This window comes from Phymastichus coffea, unplaced genomic scaffold (assembly GCF_024137745.1).
Source record: "Phymastichus coffea isolate CEN01 unplaced genomic scaffold, Cenicafe_Pcof_1.1 PCOF00002, whole genome shotgun sequence".
Lineage (NCBI taxonomy): Eukaryota > Metazoa > Arthropoda > Insecta > Hymenoptera > Eulophidae > Phymastichus > Phymastichus coffea.
In genome coordinates, this window is record NW_026706813.1 from 6,625,643 (window position 1) to 6,651,270 (window position 25,628).

The 25,628-nt window shown below is 39.1% G+C and overlaps 1 protein-coding gene and 1 long non-coding RNA gene across 9 annotated transcripts in view; both read left to right on the forward strand.

Moving 5' to 3' along the window:
• LOC131663753 (glutamate [NMDA] receptor subunit 1) overlaps positions 1–25,628 on the forward strand; it is a 1,362,975-nt gene that overhangs the window by 380,037 nt on the left and 957,310 nt on the right. The gene's annotated exons all lie outside the window — the stretch shown is intronic.
• Positions 4,807–5,570, forward strand: LOC131663814 (uncharacterized). Its single transcript, XR_009301881.1, has 3 exons — positions 4,807–4,861; positions 4,938–5,368; positions 5,447–5,570. It is a non-coding gene; the product is annotated as an uncharacterized LOC131663814 (long non-coding RNA).

Genomic DNA, 25,628 nt, shown 5'->3' on the forward strand with positions numbered 1-25,628 from the left:
CTCGCACCCAAACACTCCCGCGGAACGAATTGCAAAAAGCACGCACCCAAGACACTCAAAATTGTCAAAAATGCACTTCTTTAAATAATGGAATTGAAAAAAAATGTTCAATGCTAGAGCTTCCGGACTTTTTTCGCCTTAGTGCTTAGCATTTATAGGGGCAGAAAACTACATTTTTTCCTTTTTTAAATGAAAAAAGTCCTATTTTTTAAAAACTATTCACCGGTTTTGTCCTTATTCAGCTGTTGGTAAGTGATAGGTATGCGCTTATTCTGAATTTCATGAACATCAAACACTATTTTCATAACTTATGATAGATGATTTCCATGTATTTTTTAATGTAGAATACGATGGTGCTTTTGATGATGGGACACTCACCAACGACTCAAGAAGGGCAAAGTCGCTAATAATTTTTAAAAAATATGACCTTGCGTTACGCCTGGGTTTTGGGCATTAACGCGGACACGATCGCGGAGGTAAGCGAGAAGGTGAGCACTGATTCTACGCTCGCCGCTGCTGCTCCGGCGGCGGTGTAGAATAGAACTAGAACTAAAAAACCTTTAATAAATCAAAAAAATTTTCTGACAAATTCGAATTATCGTTTCTAGCAATTTGCAGTTCAGTTTTGCAACAAATTATACCATAGCGTTCTGCGATAAATAATACTTGAAAAACACGTATCACATTGTTAAAAAAATTATTTGAAAGTTTAAGAATATCAACAAAGCAAATTCCATACGTCGATCGATCCACAGGCGAAAGTTTTCCTCCAAATTCCAAGACAATCCATGAAACGTTTTTTTCAACTCATACGTACATGACTTTAACGTAGTTTTCTTACGAAGAATACGATGGCGAATTTAGTTTCATGAGTTCGCCCGTATCCTTTATTCAAATTGAAAAGCTTGCCGAGTTTATGCTGTTATGCCGGGTACTAATTTTCTAAAACCGAGTTACGTCTTTAAGCATCGTTGTTTACATGGGTTTAAATCTTCTGCTTACAAATAAATAAATACGCGCCGATCATTTTCCGACGAATTTTTATGGTGGCTAGTATGGATGGGTACGCAGTACACGTGACATTAATATAAAAACTTTCTTCTTCCGCAATTATTTTTATTTGTAATTTTTTCCACAAACAATTAACACAAAAATCGCATGTACCCCGAGTAGGTGCTCATTTGTTTTTACTTATTACTCACTATGCATAGCCCTTTTTTCCGAGCCTGAATTCCGTCCAAATCTATTGCAAGGGCAGTCTGCGCTAGTCTTAAGCTTGTTACAAAACTCCGACTTCGCCTGCATTTCCTCTGAAGCCACACTAGGCTTCAGGATGCAGCCCACCGCTTCTCTGCCCTATTTCACACAGCCCTCCGCTCGTCCGTCCTATTGCACACAGCCGTCTGCTCGTCCGTCCTGTTTAACGTTGTCGTCCGCTCATCCGCCCTATTTCACACTGTCCTCCGCTCGCATGCATTTTTCGTCGTAGCCCTCTGCTCATCTGCCATTCATGACGCTGCCCTCTGCCCGTCCGTCTTATTTCGATGTCTCCCTTTCACCGTCCGTCTAATTTCGACGCAGCCCTCTGCTCGTCTGCCCTATTAGACGCAGCCCTCCGCTCGTCTGTCCTGTTTTAACATAGCCCTCCGATCGTCTACCCTTTTGGACGCAGCCCTCCCTCGTCCGTCTTATTTTACACAGCCCTCCACTCATGTGGCCTATTTCACTCAGCCTTCTGCCCGTCCTTCTTATTTCGACGTCTCCCCCTCGCCGTCCGTCTAATTTCGACGTAGCCCACGGCTCGCAAGCCCTTTTAGAAGCAGCCCATCGTGCGTTCGCCTTGTTTCACACGGCCCCCCGACCCGGCCGTCTCCTTTTACTCTGCCCTCCGCTCGTCTGCCCTATTTCATCAAGCCCACAACTCGTTTGCCCTTTCCGACATAGCCCTCCGCTCGTCCGTTACATTTCGACGTAGCGCCCAGCTCGTCCGTCTCATTTCACCTTGACTTCCGCTCGTCAGCCCTATTCCACCCAGCCCCCAACTCGTCTACCCTTTATGACGTAGCCCTCTGCTCGGCTGCCTTTCATGACGCTGCCCTCTGCCCGTCCGTCTTATTTCGATGTCTCCCTTTCACCGTCCGTCTAATTTCGACGTAGCCCTCCGCTCGTCCGTCTTATTCCGATGTCTCCCTTTCACCGACCGTCTACTTTCGACGCAGCCCTCCGCTCATCCGTCTTATTCCGATGTCTCCCTTTCACCGTCCGTCTTATTTCACCCAGCCCTCCGCTCGTCCGTCTTATTACACCTTGCTCTCGGCTCGACCGTCTTATTACACCTTGCCCTCCGCTCGTCCGTCTTATTTCGACGAATCCCTTCCACCGTCCGTCTAATTTCGACGCAGCCCTCTGCTCGTCTGCCCTTTTAGACGCAGCCCTGTGTTCGTCCGTCTTATTTTACATAGCCCTCCGCTCATCAGTCTTGTTTTAACATAGCCCTCTTATCGTCTGCCCTCTCGGACGCAGCCCTCCACTCGTTCGTCATATTGTGACCTAGGTCTCTGCTCGCCTGCCCTTTTTGACATAGCGCTCTGCTCGTCTGCCCTTGAGGATGCAGATATCTGCTCGTCCGTCCTATTTCACACAGCCCTCCGCTCGTGTGCCCTATTTCACTCAGCCCTCTGCCCGTCCGTCTTATTTCGACGTCTCCCCCTCGCCGTCCGTCTAATTTCGACGTAGCCCACGGCTCGCAAGTCCTTTTAGAAGCAGCCCATCGCGCGTTCGACTTGTTTCACACGGCCCCCCAACCCGTCCGTCTCCTTTTACTGTGCCCTCCGCTCGTCTGCCCTATTTCATCAAGCCCACAGCTCGTTTGCCCTTTCCTACATAGCCCTCTGCTCGTCCATTCTATTACGAGCCGCCCCCAGCTCGTCCGTCACATTTCGACGTAGCCCCCAGCTCGTCCGGGTCATTTCGCCTTGACTTCCGCTCGTCCGCCCTATTCCGCCCAGCCCCCAGCTCGTCTACCCTTTATGACGTAGCCCTCTGCTCGGCTGCCTTTCATGACGCTGCCCTCTGCCCGACCGTCGTATTTCGACGAATCCCTCCCACCGTCCGTCTAATTTCGACGCAGCCGTCTGCTCGTCTGCCCTTTTAGACGCAGCCCTGCGTGCGTCCGTCTTATTTCACACAGTCCTCCGCTCGTCCGTCTTATTACACCTTGCCCTCCGCTCGTCCGTCTTATTTCGACGAATCCCTCCCACCGTCCGTCTAATTTCTTAGGTCGCACTGCGTTCGTCTGTCCTGATGCCACCCAGCCTCATCCCCCGTTTCGTTTATTCTTCTCAAAATCCGCACCTTTGCCACATCCACTACTCTCTCCGAGCAGCCTGACACCTTTGAATCATTACGGATCTTCTTTCGTATGTCGGTTTTTTAAACGATGAAGTTACCATATGGAACAGGGCAACGAGAGATTGATTTTTAAAAAAATTATGGAAATTTGTTTTTGGAATTTCTTTTCACCGAAAAGTGGCGACGACTTTTATAATTTTCAGTTTTTTATTATTTATAATTCTTAATTCAACTTGGAAAAATTGATGTACACACATTTACGCACTTTATGAAAAGCGTTGCGCTTCCCAGACTACGACTTAAAGTTCTAATGCGTTCTACAATAATCCTAATTATTTTGATAATTGTATCTTGCTCGTCAGATTGATAATAATATTTCAGAAATGCGCAACGTATTGTAGATCTAGTCTTCAGCATTGCGATATTTTCTTTATAATTATTATGTGCTGGAAATAATTTCATGACTAATGATCATTACTGAAATTCAAATTTTACTTACCTGATTCGAGGCGCCGCGTTGCTGCAAGCCATCGTAGCGACAGTATTTTTGTTTACAAGCCGCCTACTTGCCAAAATGCGTTTTTTCTCGGTGATTTAAAGCTCCTTCTATTATAGGCTCTATTAGAGTCTCACCCATAGTCTCAAATTCAGATGTGATACGATTCGCACGCGTGAGAAATTTTAGAATGGATTTCCTGTGTGTGACTAGTGTAAATCGTCTCGCACACGCGAATTGAGACTTTGTTCCAAGTGTGATGACACATCAGGAGTGAATTTCCCTCATGGAAATTTTCAGCCGAGGGTTGTCAGTATTTATTTATTATTATTTTATTTCTTAATCTTAAAAAAACGTATAACCAAGCTAATTGGAAACACACTGTACGCCTCTACCTATTGATCTCAATTTTCTCAAAAGCAAAAAAAAGCAATGATGTAGTAGCCGATCACAGCGATTTTCAGCATTAAATGAACATAATTCTTAAGTAAGACAGCGAGTTTGAATTCGACGACTACGAATACTAAATAACCTATTTCGCAAAATAAACACAAAAGCTTTCACGTACATCATTGTTATTAGTCAATCGGTATTGAACCGTTCTTTTTATTGATACGCGTTCAATCAATGAATACGTATATCAGTATGTAGACATGGGAGCTCCGTGTTGCACGATTGGGTTGAACACCGCTTGCAATCAGCGGCGGCGCCCGCCGCTGGCCCCCCCTCACTGCTCCGCGCTCGCCACCAAGCGCCCGTTCTTCTAAAGCTGTGCGCTGATTGGCCGATCTTTCAAGCTAATTATCTAATTACCTAATTATTTAATCGAAAAACTAAGAACACAATTCTGAATTAATTTTTCGAGACGAATCGAATGGAATTATTAGTTACATATGTTTTTGAATCACCCTGTATATATATATATATATATATAATTTTCAGTTAATTATCTTGGCTGGAAATAATATTCATCAAGCTGAACAGCCTGCACAGATCATAGCTATAGTATATCTTGTAAGTATTATTTTCATATAATTAATTTATTTTTAATTGATTTTGTATTTTAATTGATTTCTTATTTTGTTTTCAGTGGATAAAAAAGTCAAGGGCGGTAAGATTGTTGATACAACAAGTGGCCTACGAATTTGAAAAGACCGTAAATGAGCGTGTAAGAATTCGTTTCAATCAACAAACCGCGCAGAGGCAATGCGTAAAAATCAATAGTCTGTTCGATTGGAACGAAAAAGAAAGAAGAAACTTTCCATGGTTGGGCAAGATGAATCAGCGAAGAAGATCAAGCAAAGAAGATTAGCAGAGATTAGCAGAAGAGAAGTGACAAAAAAGAGAAGTCTCAGCGAAGGATGTGCCGGTTTCGATAGTGAACTCATCATCGCCATCATCGTCTTCGTTTTCGTCGTCGTCGTCACCTTGTCATCAGCGATCTCTCCTCAAATAATGGTACTGGTGATGTCACTAGCGGTACGCATTTAAGACGATGTGCCGCTTTATTTGTCTATTATGGTAAATACTTAAAATATATAAATGTTAATCGTGCGCTAATGTAAATTAATATTAATATTCTTCTTTTTTTCTTTACAGAGAAATGAAATAATTCCCAAGAAACCCCTAATTGAGAGTATTGAAACGGTTCAACGAAAAATAATAGTCATACCAAGCCATTTAATAATCAGGACGCTGACTTGACCCGCAAATTTTGTTGGAGCTAAGAAGATTAAAAAATAATAATAAATATTATAGAAATAATATGTAAATTATCTTATTTTTGTATTAATTGAAAATAAAATAAATAAATAATTTTTCATTGAGAGAGAGAAAGAGAGAGAGAGAGAGAGAGATTAGATTAGATTAAACAATTGTTATTTAGCCATGAGGTATAATCTCGTAGGCTTCAAGAACAATAAGATCGCTATTATAGTAATAAAATAACAATAATATGATTAACAAATGCACATTAACAGTTAAACAATTAAGAATTTTCGTGTGCATATAATAAGTATAAAATAAATAAATAATTTGAAATAAACTTCGATCTCTGGTTAAAACAGTAATATAAATAAAACTAGGTAACAGCAATGGGATAAGAAGTAACATGCGCAATACATTGGCAATAAAACAAGATACATAACGCAATAAGAGAAATATAATAGAGAGTTCAATACAATTAAATATCCAGAATAGAGCTGAATAAAGTAAACTGAACAAATATAAAAGGAGGGATAATGGAAACGCAATTACATAACAATACAATCATGATAACATAACAAAATGTGCGATCATCAGATTAGACGGATAAGGAAAATGGAATGATTATGTTGTTGATGGAGATTTGAGAAAGAGAATCAAGATGAAGTCGAACAACACAAGAATCGTGAGCTGACGCATCTCAACAGCGCGCCTAATATCCTCCAACAGACCAATCAGGGCAGTCTCGGTAGAATGCCCCCTGCGGAAATCAGCCTGCCTTTAATCAAAGAAATTGTTAGTCTCCAGATAGTCCGAGAGCTGCTTATGAAGTAAGCGCTCCAGGACCTTGGAGGACTCGCAAACTCGGGTTATTGGTTGGGTGTCAGAGGGAGACTGGGGAGCTTTAATTTTTGAAAGAGGGTAGATAATAGTGCATTTCCGGGCTGAAGGATAAGCTGAGGTGAGGATGGATTGGTTTATAATGAGAGTAAGTAGGGGAGCTAAGGAGCTAAGGCCAAGTTAAGTATTTGAGCGGAGAGGCCAACGCTACCCTTGCCTTTGGAGCGAAGGGCCTCGGACTCAACTTCGTAATAAGAGACAGTAGAGAAGGTGAAAGGTTGTGGAAATTGAGAAGGAATCGGTTCAAAAATCGGAGCATTAATTATGTCATGGAAAGCTTGATTAGTTAGAGCCAAGTGACGATTGGCCACTAAAACGTAGTGATCATTCAGGACGTCGGGGTAGAAGAAGAGTAGTGGAGAAGGTAGAAGGTTGGAAGCTACACCCATTTCACGGAGGGCTCTCCATTTGTGAGTGATAGACTTTGCATTATGAATGGTATCATGAATGGAAGAATTCTTTGCATTATTTAGGGAATTTGAAATTTGATTGCGAAGTGATCGGTAATGGGACAGTACTTCAACAGAATCTGTTTTTTTGTAGCAGGAGAAAAGGTGGTCACGTGTATGCATCTTGACTCGAAGCTTTTCAGAAACCCAGGGCGTTTTCTTATATGGGATAGCAATCTTGCGAACTGAAGTAAGCTGATCAAAAGCGGCAAGTACTGTGAGAGTGAAAACAGAATCAAGCTGAGCAAGTGAAGGTGAGCAGCCCGGAAAAGGTCCGGAGAAGAAAACTGAAAGATCGATAGTGATTAACGAGTTAAGGGATTAGGATTAATGTGGTGGAGAGGACGGGAGGAAAAGGTTTTCCTGGTATTTTTGATATATGAAGATGAGATTGAGATAGCAATTAAGTCATGATATGGAACAAAAGGTGAATGAGACTGAGAAAACTGTGTGATATTAGTTGAGTGGTTGGTAATAAATAAGTCAAGGATAATATGTGTGATTTCTCCGATAGTTGAGATAGGATGATGGTAGGTTCAGTGGAAACAATCTTTAAAACAAGAGAGTCCAGCTGATCACGAAAAGCACGAACATGTGGAAGATCAGAAGTGAGATCGTAATTTAAATTACCTGTGATGAGGACATCATTATAATAAGGAAGGAAAGTAGAGATGGAGTCAAAAACAAAGGAGGGGGTGGAAGCTGAGAGACGACGATAAACAACAGCGAAAAGTAGTTTATTATGGTGATTCAGTTGAATATCAGCTATTATGAATTCTAGAGTATTATCATGAACAGTATTGGACTCAGTTAGTATTTTGATGATCCGGGAGTTCGGCGCATAGAATCCCACCCCTCCACCCTCCCTGCCCACACGATCAAGCGGTACAAAATTATAATTCGAGAGGGAAAGGTCCGCATCTGGTACAAATTCATTGAGCTTAATTTCGGAGATCGCTATTAGATCATAAGGGACAGCTTGGAGTACAGTTTTGAGAAGAGAGAAATTTAAGAGTATATTTAATCCATTTATATTGACGTGCGCAACAGTGAAGCATGAATTTTGCTCAGCTAAATTGTTGCATATGTGCGAATGTCAGACTGGATTATAGCTGATTTGAAGGGGGAGAGAAGGTGGAGGCGACTGCCGTCTGTGGTTTTGAGTTGACTGAGTGGGTGGTTTCACAGCAGCTGGAGTCACGCGTTGAAGAGGCACGAGCCCCCGGATGTCAGCCTCAGTAAAAATAGGGATCAGCTCTGAGCGCTGAGTCTGCTTATAAAACACCTTCAGGTTACGAACCACCGGCCAGGCATAACCAAACTCAGCACTGACCTTTCTCACTTTTGTAAGAAGATCGAAAATTAGCTTCGGTCATATGGGACGAACATAGACCCTCGCAGGTCCACCAGTACCAAAAATTGATCGGGCAGTGTACTCCTTCAATTTCGAGGAAAAGAGAAGGATCCTATCACGGATCGAGCGACAGAGTCAACAAGAAATGTGAAAGAACGAATGGACCGATGAGCGGTGCCAGGAGGTCGCCGGCGATCAGAGGGCGAGAGTGCGTTTTGGAGAGAGATGGGGAAAGGGTATGCGTGTGACAATATGCGGAAGATTGTGTGTCCCGCCGAAACCAAGCCCAACAAGCAATGAGAAGTTCGGGCTCATCCGTAATAGCGAAAAGAGCATCTCTACCCTGGTGCTCCGCATGCAATTGGGACCATAATTCACGCATCTCTTAATGCCTGCTGGCATTTAGTTAGGCCTCTCGCTTGAACTACTCAGGTGCATCCGCCATGGTATATGAGTGATCTTCGTGTGTGTGGGAAATTGAACGACGACTGGTGATGATCTTGATTCACGGTGAGAACGTTGGTAGCAGGAGCGAATGATTCAGGCGACGAATGATACGGTGCAGTACAGGGTTGCTTGGATACTGGTAACAATGGTGGCTGAGTAGGCGAGGCTAGGCGCTTCTTGGCCTGTAGGAATACAGACGAAGAGTGTCCGGTGGGCGTGGCAAATAACGCGGCGGTATTAGCGATTGGATGGAAGATGGAGAATCGGCACAACATATAAATTCAGCCGTTATAGATACTGGTCTGGAATTTGGAGAAATACAATTGAGGTGGTAAAGGGAATTGCAAGAGCCGCAAAGAAGAGATCTGTGAAGTCGTCGTAGGGGAAGGTGACACTTAGCACAGTCTCTAATTGACATTAACAAGTTGTAAAGAATCACAGAAGTTTCACATTGAGAGAGAGCTGAACTACGTTAAACTCAACATGTAAATAACTGGAGAGGAAAAAGCGAATTGACGTAGTCGGATGGTCAAGATAGTATGTGTACGGCAGTTTGAAAATTTGGCGCGAAAAAGAGTGACACGAGATTTGCGACTCCTACCTGCGGCTAAATGAAGCGCAAGATATTTGGCGATTCGCGGGAAATTCTGGAAAATTCGCGGGATTATTATGTAATTAGAGAACCTAACCTCAATGGCTCAGAAATATGTAAACTTAAAATTAACAACTTAATAATAAATTGACTGATGATGAACAGAAACAACGGAAACAAATTTAACAAATAAAAGTCAAAAGAAGTAACAAAACAGGTATAAGAATTTGAGACAACTGGTTTAACAAAGACGCAATCGAATTATGAGGTGTGATTTAGCTTAATTAAGATTAAATAAAAATAAAAATTAGCGATTTTGCAGAAAACCGGTGTGCAGGCAAAATCGAAATAATGCCAAATGATGCCAGTTGATACCAATAGCTACTACAGTTTCATGTCCGTTGAGATTGAAGATGGATCAGGTTAGGTGACAAATGTTGATTGAGGTAATGTGTAATTCCGGGGCAAATAATTTAATAACTAGCACAAGCTAGCTGTCCCTTGGATAACATATCACCTGGAAAATGTTACTCGCAGAAGTGCAACAAAATAATATTAATAAAATGTTGTTTGGCGCTATTGTTTTTTTTTTTTTTTTATAACGCGTACGTAGCTAGCACAATTCGCGAACCCTTAGCGAGGTAGACCTTTATCGCAATTTTATGCTATAACATCACGACAAACTAGTGCTTAAACCTCTTTACATCATATACTCTTCACACGGGGCACCATGTTTGAATTTAGTAGTAGATGCAGAAGAGAGAGAGAGAGAGAGTGAGTACTAGGCGGGATCAGGGAAGTGTATATTGTATGGAAGTTCAAGTTACAGAGAAAAGACGCAGACGTATCCCACGAACTAGGGAGTAGATCGCTCCTAGTCGGCATAGAAACCCCAGTCACGAGTGGACAAAAGCCTTTTAGATGTGGCAACTTTATTCATACAGGTTACAAAACAAAATAGAGCGCAAACATTGATAGAAATATCGGATAAATTAAGCCGAACGCACAGGCGGCGGTCGCCTTCGGGCGCTCGCCCTTACAATTTTCCGCGTACGCGCGCGCAGTCCGGTGGACAATCAGTTCCACTTACCAGCCGCCTCAGGACTCGTGAGAGAGAGAGAGAGAGAGAGCGGGAAAGTGCCTCCGGGTTATAAGGTGCGGTGTAGGCCCGACGTCTCGGGAATGGGGACAGCCCTCGCTACAGCACCGCATGAGTAAACTGGTGAGCTCAGAGCCGCGTAGTTGAAGCACTTCTGAGGGCTGGTCACACCCTCATCTACGGCAACAGGTCGCCCTGTCCGTGACCCAGTAGCCACGAGTCGCTCGTCGCGGTGACGGTTGGTGTTCTCGCCGGTATCACGCCGAACGCTTTTCTTGCACAAAAAAAACTGTCACTGCAGCGCACAGAAAAATGACTTGTCTAAGAGTGTCAGACAAGTCCCGATAAGTCAAAAAAGACGTTCGATCTTAAACTGGCCCGCGGAAAGCGATGCTCGGCTCAGATGCGCGAAGCATTCCTACTCCTCCGTGTGCTAAGGGTCCGCGACGCGGTATAGAGATAAAAAGCGCTGCTTGAAATGTGAGCGCGTCGCACGGTTGAACCCCGCACACGCCGCACCGCGGGCGGCCGTTGGGAACGGCTACATGTTGACAAGGACGCGCCGGCCCCATCATACATGCGCCACAGTTAACCTTGAAAGATGATAATCATGGATTTTTAGTTATCAATAAAGACAGACCAATCAATCATGAACTGTATAGAAAGGGATTTGATTCTTTTGCTATAAATATAGCGGAGTGAGCAAATGAAGATTATTTAACTTTAGAAATTACAAGCGTCAACATGGCTAATTTTGAAAGAGACAAGAAGGTGCTCGAGCAATTATTTGAGGTTCTTTATGCGTCAGACGTAAGTATCAACTAATAAAACGTGACAAAGCTGAGTCAGAAAATAAATTGAATGAAACTTTTAAACCTATGGTTGATCCATTTAAGAAACTTGTGGAGGTAGCTATTGATAAAATTAACACTACTACGGAACAGAAATCGAACAAAGAGAAGAAAATTACGTTCGATAAAGTTTTCAAGTCAAAAACAACAGCTGAGACTCCCTATAAATCTCAATATTTCAATAGTACTGTTAATGAATTAAATTCTTCATTGCAACCGCTTGATAATACATTTGAATCCGCTATTTCTATTGATGATGATGAAGACGACTTTAATAAGACTACTGAATCCTCACTTGATACAACTGCAATAAAATAGCAAGAAAAGGAACACTATTTGATTATGTACGAGTATATTGGGATAATCCAAACGAGCTCGTTGATCGATGTTAATCCTGGAGTTGTGAAATAATGTGCTGGGTCAAGTTTGTACGCATTCATGCAGGTTGCATTCAATGTATAATTGAACCATAAATTAATAATTAAATGAAAATTTCGATGAGTTCTACTAATTAATATTCCAATAAAATTAACTATGGGGTTAAAAGGTTCCGATATCGAATGAAACTACTATCGGGCATAGTTAGAGATTAGATTAGATTAGTTCATTTATTGCGCCAATGAGGTGGAACCCCGTCTGGCAGTTTAGAAATGTACAAATCAAACAGAACTCAATTTATAAAATAACAGAACAACAGATGCAAGAATAAATATTAACGCGTTTGACTATTTAAAGAAGATAAGTTTAGATAAATGCGTGAATTGTATGTACGGTGAGCAGCGAATTTACAATGGCAATAATAGTAAGGTGACTCAGAAATGTATATAAATACGAAAATAGAACAAAATATGTAACATATAATAAGGTAAAAATATATAAAAATATAATGAAAATAACAGGTAAAATAACAATAATATAAATAATAAAAGTAATAAAAAATAATAAAAACAATTAAAAATAATTAAAAAAAAAATAATAAAAATGTGATGGCACCTATTTTACAAGAAAGAACTGGAAAGAGAAAATGTAAAATTAAAGCGACGTGCATTTGGCTAAAAACAGCTAAGTTTGATTAGCTATTTAATGAACCAAAGGTCGATAGTGGAGTATTTGTGGGAGGTTGGATAATTTTGGGAGAACGCGACTGGATTGATCTTGTTTGGAATAGGAATATAATCGGATAGTGCTGGCACGGGCATTAGGTTTTCGTGAGTCGCCGTTTCAATCCATACTCTAGCCTCGTAATTTAAAAACAGGTCACGTATCCAATCCTTGAAGTCAGAGTTCCGATCAGTGGAAAACAGGGTCACGCTCGATGAATTGAGTATCCTCTGTGTAAGGATAACAAATGAATGGTTCCAGGCCTCAGTTCGAGGAGCTTTGTATTCAAATGCCGATAGTGGATGGCGACTCGAGCGCCAGATAATGACACTATCAAGCAGGACAGACAGGTTTTTAGCTAGGTAGTGAGGCGATTTCCTAGACACTACAGAGTACGCCAGAACGGCGAAGGCTCTATACTTATTTGATGTAAGTGATAGCCAGCCTAGGGTTAATCTATGATGGGTGATGTGGCTGTTTAGGGATAGTGAAGGTACGTGTGGGATCCATCCTGTTACAAAGCGTACCTAGGCGTTTTGGGCAATTTGTAGCTTAGATAATCGCTCTCCATCGAGCTGAATGCAGACCATTGAGAAGTAGTCAAAATGTGGAAAAATGAGCTGCTTGACAAGAACTTTTCTGAAGGTAGTCCAGAGAGGTATCCTGTGGAAGCGGAGTGAAGCCAGAGAGCTATATACCCTCCTCGTCACGCTTCTGACATATTCGGTCTAATTTAGCGTTGGAGTCAGTATCAAGATAATTATAATGATGAGAAGTAGCGCAGCAACAAATAACACCGGTAGTGAGGACTCTCTCCGAGTAGATAATAATGTGTGGAGTAACGGTAAAATTGTTGACTGGTACTTCGCAGTAAAAATTTAGATGTGTTGCAATCAGTAAGGTGTGCAGTGTGTAAATATGTAGAGTGTAGTGGTCCTAGTGTGGAGGCTGTGTTGTTGTTAGCTTTAAAAAGCCCGGGTTATTGAAGGCTTACACGCATAAATTGGTATTCCCTGTTGAAAAAATCCATCTGGAAATCCAGGATGGATATCCAGCTGGATATCTATGTGGATTGATGTGGATTCCATATGGATTCTATACAAATCCAGGTGAATTCTTCGATAAACCCAGGTATATTCTTCGACAAATCTAGGTGGATTTTGTATAAATCCAGATGGATTTTTTGACAATCTCATGGATCTTCGATGAATCTAGGTGGATTTTGTCTAAATCCAGGTGGATTCTTCGACAAATCCAAGTGGATTCTTCGACAAATCTAGGTGGATTTTCTATAAATCCATATGGATTTTCTACAAATCCAGGTGGATTTTCTACAAATCCAGGTGGATTTTTGGACAAATTCAGGTGAATTTTTTTATAAATCCAGGTGAATTTTCTACAAATCTATGTGTATTTCTTGTTTGATACATAATGATTTTTATCAATATACATGAATACGTAAATTTTCTAGTCTTTTTTGACTTTTTAAGATATATACATCAATTACACAGGCCAACAATATTTGACAAAGGTTTAGAACCAGAGACCAGACATAATATGTTCAAAGGATTTTGATGCGCTGAATCCAAATCCGAGCTCAGAATTGCGCCAGCACGTCAGAATTTTGAGATATCCTAACCTAAAAGTGCGAAAATCACGTATTTTGGCTATATACGGTACCTTATAACATTGCGAATAATTTTTTTCGTGCAAAATTGACAACGGCATCTAAAAAGCAATTTTTATCGTACAAATGCACTAACAATCTTTAGTTTATGTCTTCTTTTATCGTCAATTGAAATGTACTACTTATCAATTGGTTTATACGGCAACGCAATAAATTTCGACTATTATAACTCAAATCCATCTTGGAGCATTGTAACCTGCGGGGCAATAAACCTTGCCCACTTAACCCTAAATCCCTTAACCTCCGAGCCCTGTGAACTTCGATGCAATAATCCCCGTCCCCTTAACCCCAAATATTTTAACCCTTGAAGGTTATAACAAGCGCGGCAATAAAACCTGCCAACTTAACTCCGAATTTCTTCACCTCGGAATCCTGTAACCTGCGATACAATAGCCCTAGATTCCTTGTGGCGCAAATTACTGGGCTCAGGCATTAAGGGATTTGCGTAACGGCATCGAGGGTTATAACAACACAGGTTTCAGGGCTACAGGGTTAACGGATTTAAGGTTAAGGGGGCAGTTAAAGGTTAAGGGGTCGGGGGTTTTTGGGTTAACGGATTTTGGGTTATTGCCACGCAGATTATAGCCTTCTAGAATATCTCGGAATACTGATGTGCTGGCGCAATTCTAAGCTGGGATTTGGATTTAGCGCATCGAAATTCTTCGGGTGCGTTATGTATAGTTTTTGGTTCTGAAGTTTGTCGGCCTGTGACAGTCAGACAAATATTAGAATTAAAAATTTAAATAATTTGTTTAAATATTGGGAGTACAAATAGAAAATCGCCGTTTTTTCTAATAATTTGAGGTTTTATTGTAAAAAACTCGTTACAATCTCATTCTTCAAAATAATTTCCATCCTTAGTCACAACTTTTTCCCATTTTTCTGGCAGCTTCTGAATTCCTATTCGAAAAAACTGTTCGTCTTTTGACGCGATCCACGAATCGATCCAATTTTTGGTTTCTTCGTAAGAACGAAAGTGCTGTTCGGCCAGGTCATGCGTCATCAATCGGAACAAGTAGAAATTAGAAGGGGCGATGTCAGGAGAGTACGGCGGGTGCGATAGGATGTGCCATTTCAAAGTTTCCAGGTATGTTTTCACGACCTTGGAAACATGTGGCCGAGCGTTGTCATGCAGAAATATGACCTTGTCGTGCCTTTCCGCGTACTTTGGGCGTTTTTCCTTTAACGCTCGACTCAAACGAATCAATTGCGTCCGATAGAGGGCTCCTGTGATGGTTTTGCGTGGTTGCAGGAGTTCATAGTAAATTACGCCAAGCTGGTCCCACCAAATACACAGCATCAGCTTCGAGTCATGAATGTTTGGTTTCGCTGTCGAAGTTGATGCATGGCCGGGAAGACCCCACGATTTTCTCCGCTTTAGGTTGTCATAGTGTATCCACTTTTCATCGCCGGTCACAATGCGATGCAAAAAACCCTTCCTTTTTTGCCGTTGGAGGAGTTGTTCGCACGTGACAAGACGCCGTTCGATGTCCCTCGGCTTCAGCTCGTACGGCACCCAACATCCCACTTTCTGGATCATTCCTAAGCATTTCAAGCGATGGGAAACGGCTTGCTGAGTTACGCCCAATAAATCCGCAAGTTCCTGTTGCGTTCTGCAAGAATCTTCATCCAGCAAAGCCTCCAATTTCGCATCCTCGAACTTTTTTACGGGTCCGGGACGATCCTTGTCATCTACGTCATACTCGCCATTTCTAAACTTTTGGAACCATTCCCGACACGTTCTTTCAATAATACAGTTGTTACCATAAGTTTCTACAATCATTCGACGCGCCTCAGCTGCATTTTTTCCCGAATGAAATGCCAAAAGCAACACTTCCCGCAAATGTCTCCTGTTCGGCTCGAATTTTGCCATTTTTGCGCACGAACAAAACAAAGCACAGTAAAAATAGACAAGCGAGGTGATGAAGAGTTGTTGACAAATGCCTCAGATGGCTATGTAACGTTCCTGTTTACAATTTTTTACCGACGTGCAATACTGACGCCACCTATGGGAAAACGGCGGTTTTCTATTTGTACTCCCAATAAATTTAAATGTACAAATCTGACATCAAACTCGTGACTAGTAACCCCCAAAACCATGGAAATGTGGTGCAGCTTGTAAAAATATTCTATTATACAGGAATTTGTTTAAAGAAATTTTTTAAATAAAATACATTTTGCAAATCTGATATCAGATTCATAACCAGAGACCTGAAAAATCAGCAAAAGTACGTGCAACTTGCAAAAACATTGGGTCTTGCAACATTTGTTTAAATAAATTGTTTAAATACATCTAAAATCACAAATCTGGCATCAAACTCGTAATCAGTGACCTCTAAAACCATGGAAATGAGGTGCAACTTGCAAAAATATTCAATTTTCAGAAATTTGTTTAAACAAGTGGCTTAAATAAAACACATTTTGTAAATCTGATATCAGATTCATAACCAGCGCCCTCAAAATTCAGCAAAAGTATGAGCAACTTGCAAAAACATTGAGTCTTGGAACATTTGTTTAAATAAATTGTTTAAATAAATCTAAATTCACAAATCTAACATCAAACTCGTAATCAGTGACCCCTAAAACCATGGAAATGAGGTGCAACTTGCAAAAATATTCAATTGTACAAAAATTTGTTTAAACAAATTGCTTGAATAAAATAAGTTTTGAAAATCTGATATCCGATACGATCTGCGGAATCAAAAACCGTGAAATCTTTCATTCGTTTTTGAAATTCTGTAGATAGATGATGTAGAATATTACGTAACTTGAAATGTATGATTGTATGCTGAAGCTGAGATAGGTGAAAGCTGAGATAACTGATTTTGTGACATGCTAATCCTTCCGTGTTAGAGATCACGTTTGAGTGGCGGGATAACGGTTGAATTTCCTGTAAATGCTATTATCTTATTTTCTTCTACTTTATTTATTATAAGAATATTTATCATAAGAACATTTTTCATCCTCTTTGTTATTTATTATAAGAAAAATGAGTTCCAGAAGCCTTTGTGCAAGAAAGATTGATACATTTTGTTATGTTTGTGGGATGTTTGAAACAATTTCTTATCGACGATCGATTAATGATTCAATCAAAACTCTATATATGAAATGTTATAAGGTTCCGATCGACAATTTAGATCAGATGGATACCATCTTCAATTTGTAATGCTTGCAAACTTGCTATGTTAAAGTGGGATGATAATTGCAGCAATATAACTGTTATTGAACCGACCATCTGGCGTGAGCCCAAGGACCATGAAACTGATTATTACTTCTGCTTATGTAATACAACGGATTTCAATAAACATAATTAACATAAAATCATCTACCCTGCGGTAGCGAGTGTAACACTAGCCAAAGTAGGAAAAGTAAGTAAACACTGAAAAGAAGTTAGTTCGGCGGCAAAAGTTGAACCGATGGATATTGATACAACTGAAGATGTCTCTTTTCAAGATAGTTCTGATGACGAGAGTCCTAAGCTTTTGGACCAAAGTTGGTTAGATGATTTTATTCGAGACCTCAATCTTCCAAAGGATAAAGCTGAACTCTGTGCTTTAAGACTCCAAGAAAGGAAGCTATTATTACCTGGAACAAAAGTGTCAATTTACAGAAACCGAGAAGAGGCGTTTATAAAGTATTTTACAATGGAGGATGTGATGGTGTACTGTAATAATATCGAAGAATTGGTTAACTTGTATATCCAAGATTTGTACAAGCCAGAAAACTGGCATCTCTTCATTGATTCTTCCACACAAAGTTTCAAAGCTGTGTTACTACACAACGGAAATAAGTATGCGGTACTTCCTATAGGTCACTCAACTGCACTAAAAGAATCATACAATAGTTTTCAATTTCTACTGGAAAAAATAAATTACAAGACTCACAATTGGCTTGTTTGTGGTGACTTTAAGATGATAAATCTTAGTTGGCTTGCAGTCGGGAAATACCAAATTTCCGTGTTTCTTCTGCCTTTGGGACAGCCGTGCAAGAGATAAGCATTGGGTAACAAAAAAATGGCCCACAAGATCAGAATGGAAAATAGGTTATCATAATGTCGCCTACGTAGGTCTTGTTGATAGTATTACTGCCACCACTTCACATCAAATTAGATTTAATGAAACAGTTTGTGAAAGCCTTGAATAAAGAAGGTAAATGTTTCAATCATTTGAAAGCCACATTTCCGAAATTGAGTGATGCAAAAATTAAGGAAGGCATTTTCGTTAGGCCTGATATACAAAAACTCATGAAAGATGATACATTTATCGAAACCATGACTCTCATTGAAAAAAATGCTTGGTTGAGCTTCAAAGATGTTACAGAAAAATTCTTACGCAATAATCGAGACCCGCAGTTCGAAACTATTGTGTCCAACATGTTACAGAATTTCCGAAAAATAGGTTGTCTAATGAGCCTTAAAATACACTTCCTTCAATCTCTTATGGACTATTTCCCAGAAAATCTTGGAGCATACACTGAGGAAATGGGCGAACGATTTCACCAAGACTTTAAACAAAAGGAACAACACTACCAAGGAAGGTGGGACGAAAAAATGATGGCTGACTACTGCTGGTCATTGAAAAGGGTAGATAATAACCCTACTAGTCACAAACGTAAATCTCTTCAACGACCGTTTGAAATGAAGCGCCAACGTTTTCACAAAAAGAAAGCATAACATCATAGAACTGGCGGTTATAGGTTTAAGAATATACATTCTAAAGATTGTCAGCTTCTTAGTGTAACCTCTCTAACTACATTGGAGCTTAGGTTGAAATGCTATAGATTACAGTCCACTTAAATTAATTTGTCCTGTGCTTAACCCTCACTGTTCACTGCATTTAGTTTTACCTGTTGTGAGTTTAGCGCTCGCAGATCATAGCGAACGTAAGTTCACCTGTAGAGGTCTAGACCTCGAATGTTACTGCGCATATAGGTTATACTGTCGTGGATTCTAGTTTGCAAGTTATATCGTACTCAATATACCTGTTGCGGATTATAGCGCGCTTAAATTAACCTGTAGCAGATTATAGCGAATTTAGGTTAACTTACCGTGATTTTGAGCTTACAGGTTATAGCGCCCTTGAGTCAACCAGCCGCGTATTATAACGCACTTAGCTTAGCCTCTCGCGGGTCATAGAGCGCTTAGGTTAACTTGTCGTGGTTTTAAGCTGAGTGTAGGTTATAACACACTTAGTCAATCCTGTCATGGTTTTGAGTTTGCAGGTTATAGCGCACTTAAGTTAACCTGTCGCTGGTTCTAGAGTTATAGGATTTTCAGTGCATTTAGGCCATAACCATCTGCCTTAGCCTGCCCTAAATTTATAGCTGCCATTTTAGAGTGCATCTAATAAATTCAGCTAGATTCGCCGTAGATTAGTACAATGGTAGACCTTTATATGCCAGTGTAAGTTTTTCCTACTACTGAAGATTGCAAAAAAAATCAAGATTTTTCATACTCCAGTCTAAATCAATTGATGAATGGCACATTTCAATTGACGGTATCTCTGCTGGAAAAAGACATAAAAAAATCGGTAATGGATTTTGTCGGCCAAGAGTTGCTCTTTCAGATACCGTTGTCAGTTTTGCACGAAAAAATTTATTCACAATGTTATAAGGTACCGAATATAGCCAAAAAAACGTGATTTTCGCACTTTTAGGTTAGGATACCTCAAAATCCTGATGTGCTGGCGCAATTCTGAGCTCGGATTTGGATTCAGCGCACTAAAATCCTTCAAGTGTACTATGTCTGGTCACTCGTTCTGTAGTGTCGCAGTATAAACAAATTCATAGGTGTTAAATTTCAAACGACGATATCTACATTACCAAAAGATATAAAAACAAAAATCGGTAGTGCATTTTGTAGGCAAAGAGTTGCTCTTTCAGATGCCGTTGTCAGTTTTGCGTGAAAAAATTTATTCACGATGTTATAAGGTACCGAATATAGCCAAAAAGACGTGATTTTCGCACATTTAGGTTAGGATATCTCAAAGTCCTGATGTGCTGGCGCAATTCTGAGCTCGGATTTGGATTCAGCGCACTAAAATCCTTCAAGTGTACTATGTCCGGTCTCTGGTTCTGAAACCTTGTTAGTCTGTGGTATTTTCAATTCAATTAATAATTTTGTAAATTTAGATGGTTTTTCCTGAATCTTTCATATCTCATAAGCATTCTCGTTGGACACTCGATTATATTACTGTTAATGAAAACCTTTTACAAAACAGTAAAAATTAATTTTATTTTCTAAAAACAAAAAAGAATCGCGCTGAACCAGCGCAAGACTCTCATGCACAAAACCTTTTTTATAGTTTATGTGCCAAAATCAAAACCGCGGCTCTCAAGTTATTTAGGTCCAGTAATCGTGAGCTGACAGGCCCGGTTATCTGTAGAAAATTGCCGTCAAGCAGAAGCGTGCCTCAGGAAACAATGGTTAAGAAAAGAAACTCTTCTGCACTGCGTTTATGGATGAGCTGCCCTAAAAGCTGGAAGATACAGGAAGTGAAATGACCAAATAAAAGAATACAAAGTAGAATAATATTTTGTACATTTTTATTTCTAAATATAATTAAAGTTATTTTAAATCAATTTTCATCATTAGAATTATCCTTATAATTTTGAACTTTTTTTCGGGAGAAATTAATGTCTTCCGTAATATAACTATTTTTATTAGCGAGCACTTTTTTCGTAGCATCTTTATCCAATTTTAAACTTTTTTGACAATAGTAGGTCAAGCATTCTGCAACAAAAAAAATTAAATTTGTATAAAATAAAATAATTAATAAATCCGGGGAAGAATACAGAGCAAGTAACGTGACATTGAGCAGTAAGCTAAAAGAATTTCTATCTCCAAAAAATGAAGTGTAGCTTTCTTTCTAGCATTGTGATTGATGTTAGATAAAGGCGCCGAATATTAAATTGGTTAAGAGATAGTCAAGTGTACTGTTGTTATGTGACAATAGGTGGACTAAACATTGTCTGTGTTTATAGTTGGATTATCGGAATCATTTAAATTGATTGAATCAATAATTATCAATAACAAATGCGTATTTTAATCATTTTTTAAAATAAAATAGGCGCAACGTAATTCGACAATTTAACTTCAATATATTGCATGCAGTTGATCTCTAGATATGAATGACAATATAAGCAGATAGATTATTTTCATTACTCATTGTAAAGGTGTTTTGTGAACCAATAAAGTAAATTATAGCATATTTATTAGAAATAGAATGAATTTTTTTAAATGAACCTACAAATGCAAAAAATTAATGAAAGAAATAAATGAGATCAACGCGCATGAAATAATATCCAATAGTTAAATAATATGATAGGTAAATATACATACTAGCGATTGTCTTATGTTCAAGTTCAGTAAGAGGAATTCTCCGATGCACTTGGTTAGGCGTTAGTGCATTTTTGTCAGCACTTACACATCGTTTGCTCAACTCTTTATCATGACAGTCATACTCATCACTATGCATCGCTCTTAAGATAGATTTCGTGAATTTACTGGCATCTTTCAGTTTAAGATTCTTTTTCTAGTCTTCATATGGTATATAACAGTTTTTATTCAACCATATGATTGATGTCTAAATAAAAAAAATGTACATTGTAACGGGGGAGATAAATCTGAAAATGGGAAATTTATTTAAGAACAAATTCCCACGATGCAGAGCACCCGCCGCTCCGTTAAACACGTATGATAATATGTGTATTCGCCTTAACGTCAGATGATTTATCCTAGTTGTCTTCTATCGATCGGAGTTGAACTCACCTTAAGTCACGTGACTTGTTACACTTGATGAGTTTTAAGTGTGAGTGACTTTAGTCGTAATCTTCTTAATCCCCTAGAGTTAATCAGATTAAAATCTAAGCCTTTTCCAATTACTTAAGCTACTAGGAAAATTAAATGAAGTAAACGGCGAATAAATTTAATGAACTTTAATTAACAAAAAATCACTACAGTCTTTGTTGGGCCGAAAGACTGACGCACGAAAATAGGATTTTACAATTTAATTAGTAATTAAATTGTAAGTACTTAAGTTTAAATAGTAAGTACTATTTAATTAGAGTAGATTTGAATTCTACCGCTAAATAACGCACGACGCGAATACAAAAAAATATAACGCTATCACGAATAGACAAAAGACCGAATGTATTTTGTTTCGCTTAATATGACGGAAGGTGCACCTACCATGCAATTGCATGGTACCGGTGCAATTACGGTGATCAGCCGTAATTGTTGTTGCAAAAAATTTCAACTGCCGCTGCCCCTCTATTATCAGCTGCGCTGCCTCGATCTGACTCACATTAGCTACAAAGCTGCTGTTTCTGCACTGCCACTGGTTATGTCGAAAATACCGTTGCACTCACGCACGAAATTGTCCCAAAAAAACTATTTATTCGGCGAAAACAAAGTGCAATACAAATCGGCGGTAAATTCACGTTCACAGCTGAGGCGTAACTGCTTATTCAAAAGATCGCGCGCCCCTTCTCTCTCTCAATAGTTCGAACTAACGCGCGAGAAGCAGAATCGCGAATAGTTCGATTAATTAAATCGACTACCGTTGCAGCCCCCTCTAAGTCCTGACTACCCGGGCAGGACGAATACCCGCGATTCGTCGCCATCAGGAACCTGAAAAGTAAAGAAGGAAAGGAACTAAATAATCAACTCCCTTCTTTATTTCGGCTAATTTTATTATCCTCCAGGGCCTACATCATCGTTTGGCTACACCTGGCGCTCGATGTTTCGGGTAACGCCAGTGTGTAGCCTTCTTCGGGTACCGCTGGGAGTTGGTCACCCCAGGCTCCCCACAAATGTAGCAGCCCCTCAACTGCGATCGAGATTGAGCAGCCTCCCGATCTTGTGTAGGCTGCTCAGCAGTCAGAGGGGACTGCTGGGCGCTGACTCCCTGGGAGGCGATAATAATGATGCCTCCCACCGTGGCGGTTGCACGACCATCTTGGGACCTGATCACGATTGTGGTATCTGGAGCCATGCGCCCGTCCACATGGACCGTGAGCATTGGTCCAGCGTCAGTAGCTCCCGGGGCTCTCTTCTCCTGAGCCGGCGCCGGGAGCGCTGAGGGGGAATCCTGTTCTTTGTCTACCCGCAGCAGGGCCTTTCCGTAGGCCCTCTGACGCTGAGCCATCTATGCCCACTACCTGAGCAGTTCCTCTGCACCCTTGTGCAGAGATGAACAATGTAACAGTGATGAACTGTATTTATCGACAAAATCTAATTTTCCTTCAAAAATAATAAAAATATATTTAAGTAGTATTAAGCATAGTCAATTATATTATTCAAATATTATATATATATATATATATGTATAGAGGTTCTTAAACTGTATCAACAAATTTATTATAATTAATGTATTCTAATAAAATATGCTGTACTTATAGAATTAATAGAAAAAATTTCTTTTTATAATCTTGAACATTAACAAGCATAGTTTCTACAGGCATTTAACACTCTTCAAACATATACTTTTATATTATATTTTTATGAAATATTTTTTACTAGTAGTAATATATAAAAGATAAAAAATAAGAATATAAGGGTTTTGACTGATTTTTAATTTATATTTGAAGAGTGATATATGCCTGTAGAAACTGTGCTTGTGAATGTTTCAGATTAAAATAACTAAATTTTTCTATTAATGGTGCAACTACTGTATTCCTTATTAGTTTACGTTAATTATAATTAATTTAGTGAATCAGTTTACCATGTGAATGATAAAGTGCAACGGTAGTCGATTTAATTAATCGAACCGTTCACGATTCTGCTTCTCGCGCGTTAGTTCGCGAGCTATTGAGAGAGAGAGGGGGCGCGTGATCTTTTGAATAGGCAGTTTCGCCTCAGCTGTTCACAAGAGTTTACCGCCGTTTTGTGTTTTGCACTTTGTTTCGCAAAAAGTAAAGTTTTCTTTGGGTCAATTACGTGCGTGAGTGCAACGGCATTTTCGTGACAGATAATAGCAGCAGTACAGAAGCAGCAACAAAGATATATTGAGGCAGATCGAGGCTGCGCAGTTGATAATAGAGAGGCAGCGGCAGTTGAAATTTTTACAACAACAATTACGGCTGATCACCGTAATTGCACCACATGGTAGGTGCACCTCCCGTCATATTAAGCGATACAAAATACTTTCGATATTTTGTATATTCGTGATAGTGTTATTTTTTTGTATTCGCGCCGAGCGTTAGTTCGCGGTAATATTCGAATCTTCTCTCTCTCTCTCTTTCTCACGGAAAATAGTTAATTGTAAAATCCTATTCGCGAGCGTTAGTTTTTCGGCCCTACAAAGACTGTAGTGATTTTTATTAATTAAAGTTCATTAAATTTATTCGCCGTTTACTTCATTTAATTTTCCTAGTAGCTTAAGTAATTGGAAAAGGCTTAGGTTTTAATCTGATTAACTCTAGGGAATTAAGAAGATTAGGAGTAAAGTCACTCACACTTAAATCTCGTCGAGTGTCACATGACACGTGACTTAAGGTGAGTTCAACTCCGTTTGATAGAAGACAACTAGGATAAATCATCTGACGTTAAGGCGAATACACGTACTATCATACGTGCTTAATGGAGCGGCGGTTTGCTCTGCATCGTCGGAATTTGTTCTTAAATAAATTTCTTATTTTTCACATTTATCTCCCCCGTTACAAAAGTTATAATCAAATCAAATTAGTTTTCTATAATATTGTTCTGTACTTTTCTGAGTTACAGATTATTATTCACAAAAGGTTAATTGCATATAAATTTGAAATAGTGTTGAAAACTAAGAAAAGATAATATTAAATTCAATTTCACACTTATTTGTTTTACATACAGCATTACTAAACATAGTAACAAATAAATAAATTATATCGGTTCAAATAACTCCAATTAACAGTTAATGTGAAACATTTCTATAAATTTCAAATTGAACATACAAATTTCTTTTTGAAGTTTTCAACATTCACACTATATGATATTTACACGCTGTTATTCATTTTATCAATAATCTTGGAATAAGTAAAAAATCTATGAAACAAGAATGTGAAAAACTGGTTGATAGTCAACTATTCACATTCATTATAAGTTTATCATTCATATTGTTAACTGTATCAACAATTTTTTATAGTTAACCTAATCTAATAAAATATGCAGTATTTACAGAAATAATAGAAAAAATTTCTTTTTATACCCTTGCGAATATTAACAAGCATAGTTTCTATAGGCATGTAACACTCTTCAAACATATACTTTTATATTATATTTTTATGAAATATTTTTTACTGGTAGTAATATATAAAAGATAAAAAATAAGAATATAAGGGTTTTGACTGATTTTTAATTTATATTTGAAGAGTGTTACATGCCTGTAGAAACTGTGCTTGTGAATGTTCCAGATTAAAATAACTAATTTTTTTTATTAATTGTGCAAGTACTGCATTCCTTATTAGTTTACGTTAATTATAATTAATTGAGTGAATCAGTTTACCATGTGAATTATAAAATTATAATAAAATCAAATTAGTTTTCTACAATATTGTTCTGTACTTTTCTGAGTTACAGATTATTATTCATAAAAAGATTAATAGCATATAAATTTGAAATT